This window comes from Gasterosteus aculeatus, chromosome 5, assembly GCF_964276395.1.
Source record: "Gasterosteus aculeatus chromosome 5, fGasAcu3.hap1.1, whole genome shotgun sequence".
Classification (NCBI taxonomy): Eukaryota; Metazoa; Chordata; class Actinopteri; order Perciformes; family Gasterosteidae; genus Gasterosteus; species Gasterosteus aculeatus.
In genome coordinates, this window is record NC_135692.1 from 16,084,499 (window position 1) to 16,097,060 (window position 12,562).

A 12,562-nucleotide genomic window follows, 5' to 3' on the forward strand; every position below is an offset into this window, starting at 1 on the left:
CAGGCCTCGCTATTTTTAAACCCACGTTTGGACTTGGTGCTCGGTGCCTACCGCACCAAAGGCTGTGGGAGCCATCACCCAACCCAACACAAAGACACCGTCCCTGAGACCACAGCTTCAAAAGGAACAACAAGGTCAAACGTATTTTTAGTCTCGAGTTCTGGGCCCGAGCTGTACGGCAAACTGGACCTCACGAAAAAGGACGCTTTTCCACATCTACCTCCAGGGACCTACGATCACCCGGACGTCTCGGCCGTTCTTCCAGAGAACGGGTTGTGGGGTCCTTCACCTGTCTGCGAGGTGACCTGGTCATACCTACGGCCCCGTGTCAGTGGATTTACCCCCCCAAACCCCAGGAGAAGAAAGACCCCTGCACCACTTATGAAGCGTTTGTTCTTCCTGTCAGCCTCCAATTGAGGATAATTGTCTCTTTTAGATCTCGAGGGCCTGTGATCTGCCATCCATTGAGCCCAAAAGGAGGTTAGGTTTCACCTCAGGTTGGCGTGGGCGGGTAGGGGGGCCAGATTAAACATCAAAAGGTTAAAACTGGATATATAAGAGAAGCGTTCTTATTTTGTTGTGTGTATTGTGCAACGTCTGAAACTGAGTGACTGCATCCATTTATCATAGACAATTTAACGTGAGGTCATGAATATTTGGGTGTTAATGCAAATGCTTTAATACCAAATTAATTCAATGTTTAGCAGGTTTGTTTTTTCAGCCACACACACACACACACACACACACACACACACACACACTTTATCCCCTTTGGTCTTTCATTAACTCACACATGCAGCTCAAATGCTCCGCACAGTAACAGCTTTGGATCAAATTTGCATTGCCTTTTCAGTGCTGCTGACATCAGAGAGGTCTGCCTTCCCTTCCTGCCTTCACTCTCCTGCGTATCATCCACAGCTGGCCGCGCCACATAATCGCCTCCTTCAGCGCAGCAGCAGCTGTGCGCCACTGAGAGTACGATGTGCAGAGAAATTAGCATACGCCTCCCAACCGATCGGTGGTTCGGGAAACAACATAATAGTTTTCAAAAGTGCAGCTCATACGTGGCCTCAACGCGAAGTCCAACAACATATAAACACATCACCCCCCCCGGTCTCCCTCTCTCTGTCTGTCACACACAAAGTCTGAATTGTGTGTCAGGCCTCACGTAGTGACAATGTGTGCGCTGTGCTGCGGAGGCAGCAGTCAGTCTGTAAAAAGAGGAAGTGGTGCTGTTTCCCCCGGAGGAGTCGGCTCCCTGGGAAGAATGTCTGTCCTGTCCACAGCCTTTCATCTTTTACTGTTAATCACTTCCTGCACACTGTATATGAACCAAGCCGCTCTGTGCTGCGGCGCCGGGGCCGGCAGCCATTTTGGATTTTCTTAACAGGCCCCGATGTGCATCTACCACACCATGTGGTCAGGGTGGCGGTGACATTTTGTAGCCGTTATAATTTAAAATCCATATCAGTGCTGCAAAAGTCTCCAACCTTCAATGACGGTGATGACACTCGGGTTTCGGGTTTTCAGTCTGGTTTTCGGCCTCCGTTTCTCTGCTTCTTTCTCGGTCTCGCACGTGAAAGACCCTGTACAACCCGCCGATACCCTTCACTATTTAGCCTCCCCCCCCCACCCCCAGTAGCATCTGAGAGCATTTATACAGCTCTGGAATTCAGAGGGTTTAAAACCCCACACCCGGCAACTGAAGTCAAGCTCAAGCAACCAAGGACATAAGGGACTTAAAATGAGACGGCGCCTGACCTCCACGCAAAGCCTCCGCAGCACAGCGCACGCACACGGGTTGGAAGGCACCAGCCGCCTGTCGTGGCACATGCCACTTGATTCGTTGGCGTGTGCCAGTGGGTGGAGGCGTCGTTGAAAAGCAAAGCATGGAATCTTTTCTCTCCAAGTGACCGGCTTGATTTACAACTGCTGACTTGGATTGCGTGTGTCAAGAAGTGCTTTGAAAAATAAAAAAGACTGTTCTTTCACGTTGGGGAGACAGGCAGAGGATTCTTGGTGGTTTAGCTTCTATTGTGTGTGTGTCCCTGTGAGTATGTCGGGAGCTTTGTTTTAAAGGTCTCTTCTATCAGTCATTCAGCGATGCCCTGCAGCCTGTTCTGAAGCAGGCATCCGGCTCCAATAGGCCCTCACACACACGCTCACTGAAACTATGCAAGTCGCTCACACGCACACGCACACACTTCACACAAAAAAACCCGCAAGGATCAAAGCGTTATTGTAACTCTGTAGTTGTCGCTGTCAACTGAACATTGCACCAACAGCGTATCGTCTACCTCTGCAATGCAAATCCAAACTTACCTGTTAACGCCACAAAATCTCTCCGAGCATTAAAACAACAAAGGTGCATGTGAATACAAAAAAAATTAAAAACAAATCCACAAAGAATGCACCTATAACCGTAATCCCAATGAGGACTTAACGCCCTGAGTAGCACATCTGACTCATTGTTGGAAAGGTTATTGTCTGCATGTTTTCCTGTGACTGTGTGTGTGTGTGTGTGTGTGCACCTCTCTCTGACAGGGCTTGCGTGACTATTGTAGAGTGTGAGCAGAGAGTGGGAAGGTTCCTCTACTGCCTAAGGGAAATAGCAGTGTTTTGTGTGCGTTTAACCTCTTTTAATCCCACTGAAACTTTTAAAAGGCCATGTAAAGCAGCGAGCCCTAGCGGGCATTATCAAAATGTTTACATGCGTGAACTCTCTCGAGTTACCACAAAGCTTTTGAGCCACCATGTCAAATACAGTAAAAGACAATAGCAAAAAGACAATAGAAACTCTGCTTTCCAGTTTTGCTATCAAACACTAGGCTTTACAGGGAGGACTTTGCATGCCGCATCTCTGTCTGTTACTCATCTCAACAGGTTTCAGCAGCTTTTTTCCACTTAGTGCAGTTGAGGTGAGGCCGACCGTGTCGTCCCGGGTGATTCAGTCACTGCTCGTCATTCACAGACCAAAACATTATTTATTATCTCAACCAGTGTTTATTGAGTAAACTCAACTGAGGGCGCCTGCTGTTTCCTTACTGCTGCACATTGGACATAGTTAGAGAAAATCCCACCTAAAGGTCTGCCCAGCGTGACCTCGGCCCTCTACTGTGGCTGCAGACCGGCTTTGCTCAAAGCAGCTGGGGGATAAGACCTAACTGCAGTAAGTACACGGTACAATGAAGACTTTCTAATTGTGCATATGTGCAGTTGTCACCATGATAATAGCTTAACTTGTTGTCATAATGAGGATAATTACATCGAATTGGATTCAAAGGCGGCATTAGTTTGGCTTGTCGCATCACTTTCATCTCAAGCTCAATCAGCTCACGTGCAAAAAAAAGTAATTCCCTTGCAATAAAATAATTAACAAAATACATTTCCAGACGATTACCTTCAACCGCTGATGGATGATTTCCAACAATGATAGTGGACTTTAGTCAGAGGTAAAGAATCGTCAAGTCATGCTGGTGGCTCTGTGAGCTAAATGCTAACATTAGAATGCTAACATACTACAACGACAGTGCTAACAGGAAACCTTATTTAGGAGGACAGGAATGTATTTTCTTTAGTTAGTCAAGAACCAAAACTGATGGACAATTCATAATGTTGACCTGAGGGGCATGAATGTCAGCCCCAATTTCCCTGACCGGTCGATGAAATAGTTGTTGAAGTGGTCGACCAGCCGCCATGTTGCTAGCTTGCTAGAGTTGTTGTGAAAAATTCCTCAATAAAAATCAACGGCACATTTTCACGCAAGAAATGTTCAAGAGCCTGCAGTTAATTTGAATTATGATGGCATTGTTTTTACCCAGTTAAAAACAGTGACAAAGGGGCCAGCTTTTTTTTTTAACAATGCCTCGATTTTTACTCCACTGTTACTCTCTTCCATTGTAATGAGGTGTTGACAATATCACAACTTACACAACAACATTGTTTAACCCTTAAAAGCTCAATGCCGAACAGTTAGAAGGCAGCCTAAGAAAGAGGTACGGTTCGGAGAGCCCTGAGCTAACGAACGAGGGGGCGTACCAGAGATGGAGGGGAGGGAGGCATCCTGCTGCTTCCCAGTACAAGTGACAGGGTGACAGGTGGAGGGGGCTGGAAGCAAAAGGGAGCAGGGCCTTGGGGACGGGGGGGGGGGGGGGGGGGGTCACCTGTTCTACTCATGTTCTGGCAGGTAGGATGTACCCCCGCCCCGCTCTTTCCCAGTGAACCCCCTACCCCCAACCCCACCACCGCCCAGGATCCGCGCAGCACCCGACTGTTTCCTTTTGATACCATCTCAGGGCTCAATCTGGTCAGTGCACGCCCCCTCATGCCCCCATCCAATGGCGAGTGGGGGGGCAGCTTAAAGATTTCCATCTGCTGTCCTTGACTCGGTGCCAGAGGAGCTGGGAATGTACGTCTCCGATGCAAGAAGTACTGAGAATGTTGAGGCTTTGGGTCCTGATTGATTGTAATGGTCAGTGTTAAAGAGCTTTACATTGTATTTGTGTTGGGAACATGAATAGAAGTATGGATGCCGTTGCATTGAAGTTACACGTCCTTTGTTTATTGGTCTGACGGTTGGAGACGCAGACGTGTCTGTGATCCGCTTGCCAAATTTTGGTTAAAAATGTAGTAGCAATAAATTACTTTTTGAAAATCCTGCTCAACCTGTTCAGTTTTGATAATTATCTCCGTGGTTGAAGTGATTCACCTTGGTTTCGCTGTTTGATGATATGTTGAAGTTCTGGACCTGTTTGTAGTTTCTTTCTTGTAACATACCACCCTGGTTGAACCCGGACAGTACCCCTCTTTGTTTGTATCAAAGTGAACGTTTATTTTTTATATTAAAAAAAAACACCTCAAATTTCCAAGCAAATTACATTTAATCGTCAGCTTCGGCTTTGGCTTCTATTCAGTGTTCTTTATCCAACTTAATCCCTCTGTCCCGGAGAACTGAACTTCTATAATTGCTCAACATAGATCACTTGTGTCAATACTTACTTAACAAAACACAGGAATTAATCTTTTTTGTCACGGTAGTAGAATGGATATGAAGAGGGGTAAAATAAGTAAATTCACATTAACTTTCTGTAGCCACTTTATTATGTTGACTTATGTGTGTGTGTGTGTGTGTCCTGCAGGAGACAGGAAAGTGGTGGCCTGGTGCCAGTAAACACAGAGCTTTTGTTTGTGGGAATCGGCCTCAGGTGCAGTTGACCCCTGACCTGTGAGCCTGCAGGTTGAACAAAGGGCCATTAAGGGGAGCTGCGTGTCTCCACTCCAGAGTGACTGGGACAGACGAATTCACAGAAAGTGTGCGCAAACACGAAGAAGTGGATCACGCTTTTTAGGCACCTCGACGACTTTACTTAAACAAACTCCCAATACAACAATTGGTGGGCCAATGACTGGATGGATAAATGGATCTCTGTCCCTCACTTGTAACATTAATCAGTTCTCTGGCCCTTTTTGGGGGGACAGCCGCCCTTAAAACAAGCGCTGACAGCTGCAAATCGACACTTGTGAATCCAGACCAGGTCACTTCACCATCATCTGATCACTGAAACAAGGTTCCCTTGGAAGTATCCCCTTGTCCCCCTGTCACCACTGGAGCTGAGTGGAGTCGGGGGCTTGTCCTCTGGGCTACAGATGGTGAAAGGCAAGTCCCTCGAATTCTGCAGCAACGCACAATGCTCATAGTGTCTCGCAGGTCCCTGAGGGCACAATGAGGTCGCTCACCCAGAAAAGGTAGGGGGCGTGTGGGGCGCCCTGAACACCGTCGGCCTTTACACCTGAAACTGATTGTCAGGGAACACAAATCTTCTCTGAACTCGCTACGTAGCGCTGCTTGCATATCCCGGCAGTTTATGTGGTACATGTTGATCCCGGCCCGCTCTACTGTATGTGCATCAAGCCAGAACACAGTCCTTCACGCGCGTCTTCGCTCCTCCATCCGTCTGGCTCAACACTGCCCCCCAGTGGTCGCCTCTAGGCCGACGTCATAGAATCGGTCACCCGGCTTCAGCCCCTTAGCCTGCGGTTAACTCTGACAACATGTCCTTTGACGTAAATCAATCAGTACCAGGGAAGGGTTGTGGCACATTGGCAACTGTGCAAAGTAAAAATCCATCCGACACAAACGTTCACACGGTTTGATTCTGTGACCTTAATGTAACAACAAAGGCCGAGGGCTCCAGATAATTGATTCTAACTAAGATCATTATACAACACTAATCAGAGGTTACTACACTTTATTAGGGTGTCACTCAAATGGAATGGTAATAAGATTAATTAGAAAACAATCTTTCCCTTTTAGGCAAGTCTCTCCGTCCCATAGTCTTCAAGTTCATTGTTCTGCTCTTATTCTAATAGAGAGCGCCTCCTCTCCTCTAGAAAGACAGATGTAATTAGTGATGGGGAGAAACAGGAGCTGGGTGGGCCCATCACACCTCCTGGAGGTCACAGATATAGCTTTGGGTGGCTGAATAATTCAAAGTGCACGGCTACAAAGCTGCTGCTTTCCCGTTTTAGCAGAAAAGAGAATGAAGATTCAACCCCAGGTTCATTTAAACATCACCACAAACATATTGCCATTCGGACACAAGCGTGCGTTTTATTAAACAAAGGAACACTGAGTTCTAGGTGGTCGTATTATAGGAAATAGCTATGGCTTAAGTTTAGTACCGCAGGGAGCGGGAGGATCAATGGCCCCCTTCCCTACATCCTACCCCCTGCTTACTGCCCCTCAATCTGACCACATCCATCTCAGACTCACCCGGAAGAACAATTGTACTATTTCCAAGCGTAAATATTAGACAAAGACCTGTTTCAGATTGGTGATGGCATCCCAGTCACTTTACATTACCAGCTAAATTTAACATGATCTGCTTTTTGGATTTGTTTTGCAACTGACAATGTCCAGACTTCTGCCCCGGGTGATCAGTACGGCCACTTTTTGGCCTTCCCCAGTTATTTTCAGATAAAGGCCAAAATAAAATCTGACAAAAGATCCGTACTCAATGATAAGCTCCCAGTGTTTTTAACTGTTCTACGTTTCGTTCAAAGAGGGATCTTCTTCTGCCATTTTCTTCCCACAAACAATAAAACCATCTGATAAATATACATAGTATTCATAATAGATATTTCATTTTCAACCACTCCATTAAACTCGAGCCTCGGCAGTGTGATCCTCCGCTCCTCTACACCGTGTGGGGATTACAGGTGTTAAGTTTTCTTTCCACCGTGCCCGAGCATTTGTATGTACACAACAGCACAGGAAACCCGATCATATTCAATAATTCACGACGACTCTGAAACCCCTTCACCTCTGTCCATCGGCTCCTCTGAGAGCTCCACTAATGCCAGCCAGGGAGAGCTGGCTGCAGATGGACTGTAGCTACACTTCTCCCTTGGATGAAGGATTTTGGAGACGTATTATGGCGGTGTCGGTGCGATCGGACCAGAAATGTGTCTTCCTTCATTTGATCGTTTCTCCTGCCAGCGACACCGAAGCATAAATCCTTCCTACGGCGACAAGGAAGCAAGCTGATAAATAATACACACTTTACACCTTACAGCGAAACTAATCCAAACCCCTTGGCATGAGAAGGCCGAGGCTTAGCACGACATTAGCCTTTACGCTCCGGCAGCTCCCCAAAAAATAATCTAAACAGCCGTAATATTACAGCAGCAAAAAACAATACTTGTCTTGCTTGTCGAGTCCATATAAACGTGTGAGTTCAAAGACAGCTGGCTAGGCAACAATAAAGTAACCACGGATGAGTAGCGTGTCCTCAAACACTCCGCCACTATGACCCGTTATGAACTTGGGTTTCTGTTCATCTGAGGTGAACAATTTGTGCAAGTTCCTTGGAACTGATCGAGCGTGCCACACAGTTCTGAGGAATGACAATGGTGAACTTGGAAGGAGAACAAAAAAAACATCACCACACCCAAAATGAGGTTGTTGGGTGGAACATCTAACGGGTGGTAATTCTTGTTTGTCAAAGGCTCTTGACCTATTTCCTCTACTAAGCTAAACACGCACATAGTGATTCCACTCATGCCTTATCAATGCAAAACACGCCGTTAAGTGGCGCTTCTCAATGTGCCGTTGGAATCTAGGGAGCAGCCAAGGACACGGTCCCTCCACCACCTGCGGCGATGCAGGTTTCTCCTGATACTCTCCTGCACCAACCCAGCTCGCCACTGGGTCGCCCGCCATCTCATCTTGAATCTCACATGGTTTTTGGCACATCAACCAGCACTATTGTAAACACATGACAAGTGAAAGTGGTTTAATCCACATCCGAGTGACAGGTGTCGCGAGGAGCATGAGCAGTTAGCGCCTGTGCCGGCTGCACGTACACATCCCAGGTAAGCTCGAGGGTGTGCACCTACTAACTCAAATATGTGCACATGCTCACAAACGGGCACCCCATGGTGTTCTCAAAAAGACAACATGGAAGCACGCACAAAGGTATAGGTGACACCTGAGATCAAACAGAAAAGGTGCGGCGGTTGATGAAACTGAAACAGCGGGGGGGGGGGGGGTTGTTTTCATCGGTCTCAATTAAGTGTTTCATCTTGTTCCGCGTGACAGCTGATGGCAACCGTTCGCGTGTTTGTCACGCAACGCCATCCGTCGCTTAAAGAGCCCCCCGTACACTCGAGGCTTTTCTTCTATCAGGAGGCCCATCACACACACACACACACACACACACACACACACACACACACATTTAGAGACATGTTGGGGTTGGTAAACGCTTCAGAGAAAAGACTGGAAGATGACATGGGAGAGGGAATAATACAAGAGGAAGACACCGTATCATTTCAACATGACCAAACCCAAAAACAAACACGAGGTGTGTAACCCAAAAGCTCCGGCCCGGGTAGGAGCCCAGAGGTACCCCTCCAGGTTCACTGTCTCCACCAAAGCTCTTGTTTTCCAGTACACAGTGACGGAGACAGCAGACACTGTAGGTGCGTGTTTGTGTCGGGCCGGGCCTAAGCCCTTAGACTCAGTTAGTCCCTCTAACGTCTACTCAGGTTCCCCAGGTTCTCAGGGTTGGACCTGTGTTCTGTTCCCCGAGCGCCTTACGTGACACTGTCCCTTCAGTGGGCCACAAACAGTAATTGTGACCGACTCACACAAACAGGCACATAAGTGCACACACACACACACATGCACGAAGAGCATCCCACTGGAATGCGGCGGTGTGCGCGTCTGACGCCACGCTAAGCCACCTCAGTCCTGCTGAGGAGTCGACTTTTGCAAGCCCCGTCGTCTGCGTCTGGCCGTCACGATCATGAGAAAATCACCAGGTGCCTGCGGGGCGCATCTCCCAGGTTACAGGTATGCCTGTTGACACACGCCAAATCCCCCTCTTTCTCCCGAGTGGGCGGTGAACGCGCCGTAACGCCCTGTCCAAACCGCAGACATCGCACAGGCCGCCCGAGCAGGGCCGGACACGTCGGGTCACGTGACGGAACCGCCGGCTGCGTCGGCGACTGGTAAACATGCCCCAGTGCGAACCTGCAGCGCGTGGATCCACGCTCGCACACCCTAAAACACACAGTCGCCGCTGCGGAGGGGGGGCCTTTTCGGGGGGGCCCGGCAGCGAGCCGCAGTTCCTCCGGCTCTAGTCGAGCTGCTGATGGATGGGAGTGCTCGCACATTCCTCTGACAGGTGACGGGAGCAGCTCCTATTTGATGCGTCAGCGGGTGGCGACAGAAGAGGAAGACCGCAGTGGCCCGCACACGTCTCCAGCGACAGACCTGTGAGGTCGTGCAGCCAAAGCGGCGGTTAATGAGAAAGCTGAAACATTTCTCCACTAAATGTGATCGGCGGTAAAGCGAGGGGACCATGTAATGCACTAGAGTCTAATACAGAGGTACTTTTATTGAATATTTGTACACTGAGCCTCTGCTATATCACAGGGAATAAAGTATTGCACATCCTGTACACTCGTTTGCCGTAGTTACGTATCATGATTTGACATGTCAAAAAAACTCTGTTGTGATTAAAATAGCTATGGTGTATTTACAAGTTGCACGTGGGAATGCCAAACATGTGGATTGATTGTTGAATCTGATCTTTTTTATTGATCTATTGCAGTGGTTCCTAAACTATAGCACACAAACCACAGACTGCATGCAAGCTCTCTATGGTGATATATTAGAAATATCCAACATTTTCCGATAAATGAATGAATGAATACTTTTTTTTTTTACAATTATGTCACTACAGAGGTACTACAATTAGGGATGAGCAATATATTGATAATAATATATATATTTTGTTGTATGAGACTAGATAGATAAACATATATTGAAATATATATATATATATTTTTTTTCTGGTTTCAAAGGCTTCCTCAGGGTAAAGTGATGCACTAGGATTATTTATCAGAAACCATGTGTAAATATTTAAATATGTATATAAATATAACCCGATGGTGTCAATATTGATATTTGGATTTACTCCCTTTCCCACGCATCCATCTACTAGCTGCTGAGTACTACCGATATCTGTGAAATGTAACGACGTAAATCTCGTCAAGCGGCTGCTTGGGCAATGATATTAAAACAAAGTTACGCTCTTTTCAGGGTGACAACTGATCCTGCGAAAGTATATACGTATTTTCTGGAAAACATTTAGCCAGACGTGGTGTGTATGGTTACAGTCGGCTGGCATTGTAGTCCGTGATTCACAGGCTCATGCAGCGGCGTCTCACCGTGTCCGTGACATCATCGACTTCTCCCGCTGTGTACATCACAATGCACCTTAAGACTACCGACCGCATGTGCAAACAAACCCACAATGCCATTCTGTACACCTTGAAGCACTGTTGTCTGCACTCAGAAGCCATGTTATCCTTTAATGTGACTGGAAAACGCGGGTTTTGTGATCGATGTGCCAAATCTGATGCTGGTATTTGTTTTTGCCGTAGTGACAAAATAAAAAATTAAAAGGGCGTAGAAGGAAAAAGAAAAGGGAAACATTCACTTGATCGGATTGGTACAATCCTCAACTGTGCCAAACTAAGCAAGGTATGTCGTTGCACAGCGGATACTGTCGGTGTTTCAATCAGCACCTGTTCCGCTCGTTCGTCCTCTATCGGCAGGTATCCACCGCTGAGACACACGATATATGAGACGCAACGAGCTCAACGCCTGTCGTTGAGAACGTTGACACCGCTGGAGATCTATTACATTTCAAAGACAGGCTTGACATGTAGACAGGCATGAGCAAGTCTGAAATCAAGTTCAGTGGTAAGAGGAGGGGGGGGGGGGGCGTGTTGGGGGGGTATAACCCTCTGTCATCATCAAGAGAAGATCCCGTTTGGTTTGGTTTAATCCATTTCACTCTTTGGTGACAGCGGCCTTCCTGGTGGAGCTGCAGCATCGCACGCCAACCGTGAACAAGGCCGTCCTGTTTTTCCTGTCAGCTGCCCGGCACGCCGACCTCCTCAATGCATCGAACTGCGAACGCCAAGGGGGGGGGGGGGGAGGAGCGTTGACGTGCCCCGGCGGTTTGATTTGGGCTTTCGTGGAAATGTGCGTTCGCGTGGGCGCTCAGGGAGCGGGGTGGATGTCGGTTTGTGGAGGGAAGGTGGTTCAGCCGCCGCCCTGACTGACTTCCGGGGTCCCCGGCAGCAACCGCAAGGCCGGCTCCCCCCCCTCCTCCCTTTCTTTGGTCACCCTTGCAGAGGCCGAAGCCAGATTCAACACAGCATTCAGGAAACAAACACAAACTCCCACTGTCCTCCTCTACGTGGCTCGCCACGGTTGTGCAAACCCTTGTTTATATCGCAGCCATAAAACAGAAGACCTACAAAGGGGAGGCTCCGGCCCACGCCGGCACCACTCAAAACATTACTGACCACCTTCTAAACACCCAAATTGAGCCCCGTCGCAACGCAAAGGTTCGGCCCGTGTAGGTTTGACTCAGCCAGGAGGAATTCTGTTGAAAATGCTGTAAAATCCATTTATTTTCTTGTGAATGTGCGGTTCATTATTTACTATTTTTTAAGTATTTAGGTGGAAGTCTTGTTACTCAATGAATGTGTGGTGGCCAGAATGTAAGAGGCTCAGGAGGGCTGGTCCCCTCATGTCCCCCCCCTCCATAAACCCCCAGTGCGCCTCCCAGTCTAAGCACTGCCACTCTGTAATTGTGGAGAAACCACAGCACACAGCCCCGTATATAAATACCCTGTTCTCCCAGCTTTGTCAAAATAAAGGCTGTGCGGGGAGAACAAAAAAGGGCTTTTTTGGGTGTCCCCGTCCCCCACTTTGGAGCTATTTTTGTGCAAACTATCCCTCTACCTGTGGGTGAAGCAGCAGCGACTTGAGTGTGACACATGAAGACAAATTTGGAGAGTTGAACATCAAGGGAGCTAAAAATAAGGCCTTTTCTATTTTACACTTACAAAAACATCCCCAGCTGATTGAGGACGGTTACCACATGCCAGGGTGTTGACACCGTAGCATGTTGGCCGCGGCGCCGCGTGTCGCTGACACGCAGGTGAGGTGACGTGGTCGGGTTGAATACGGCGGCAG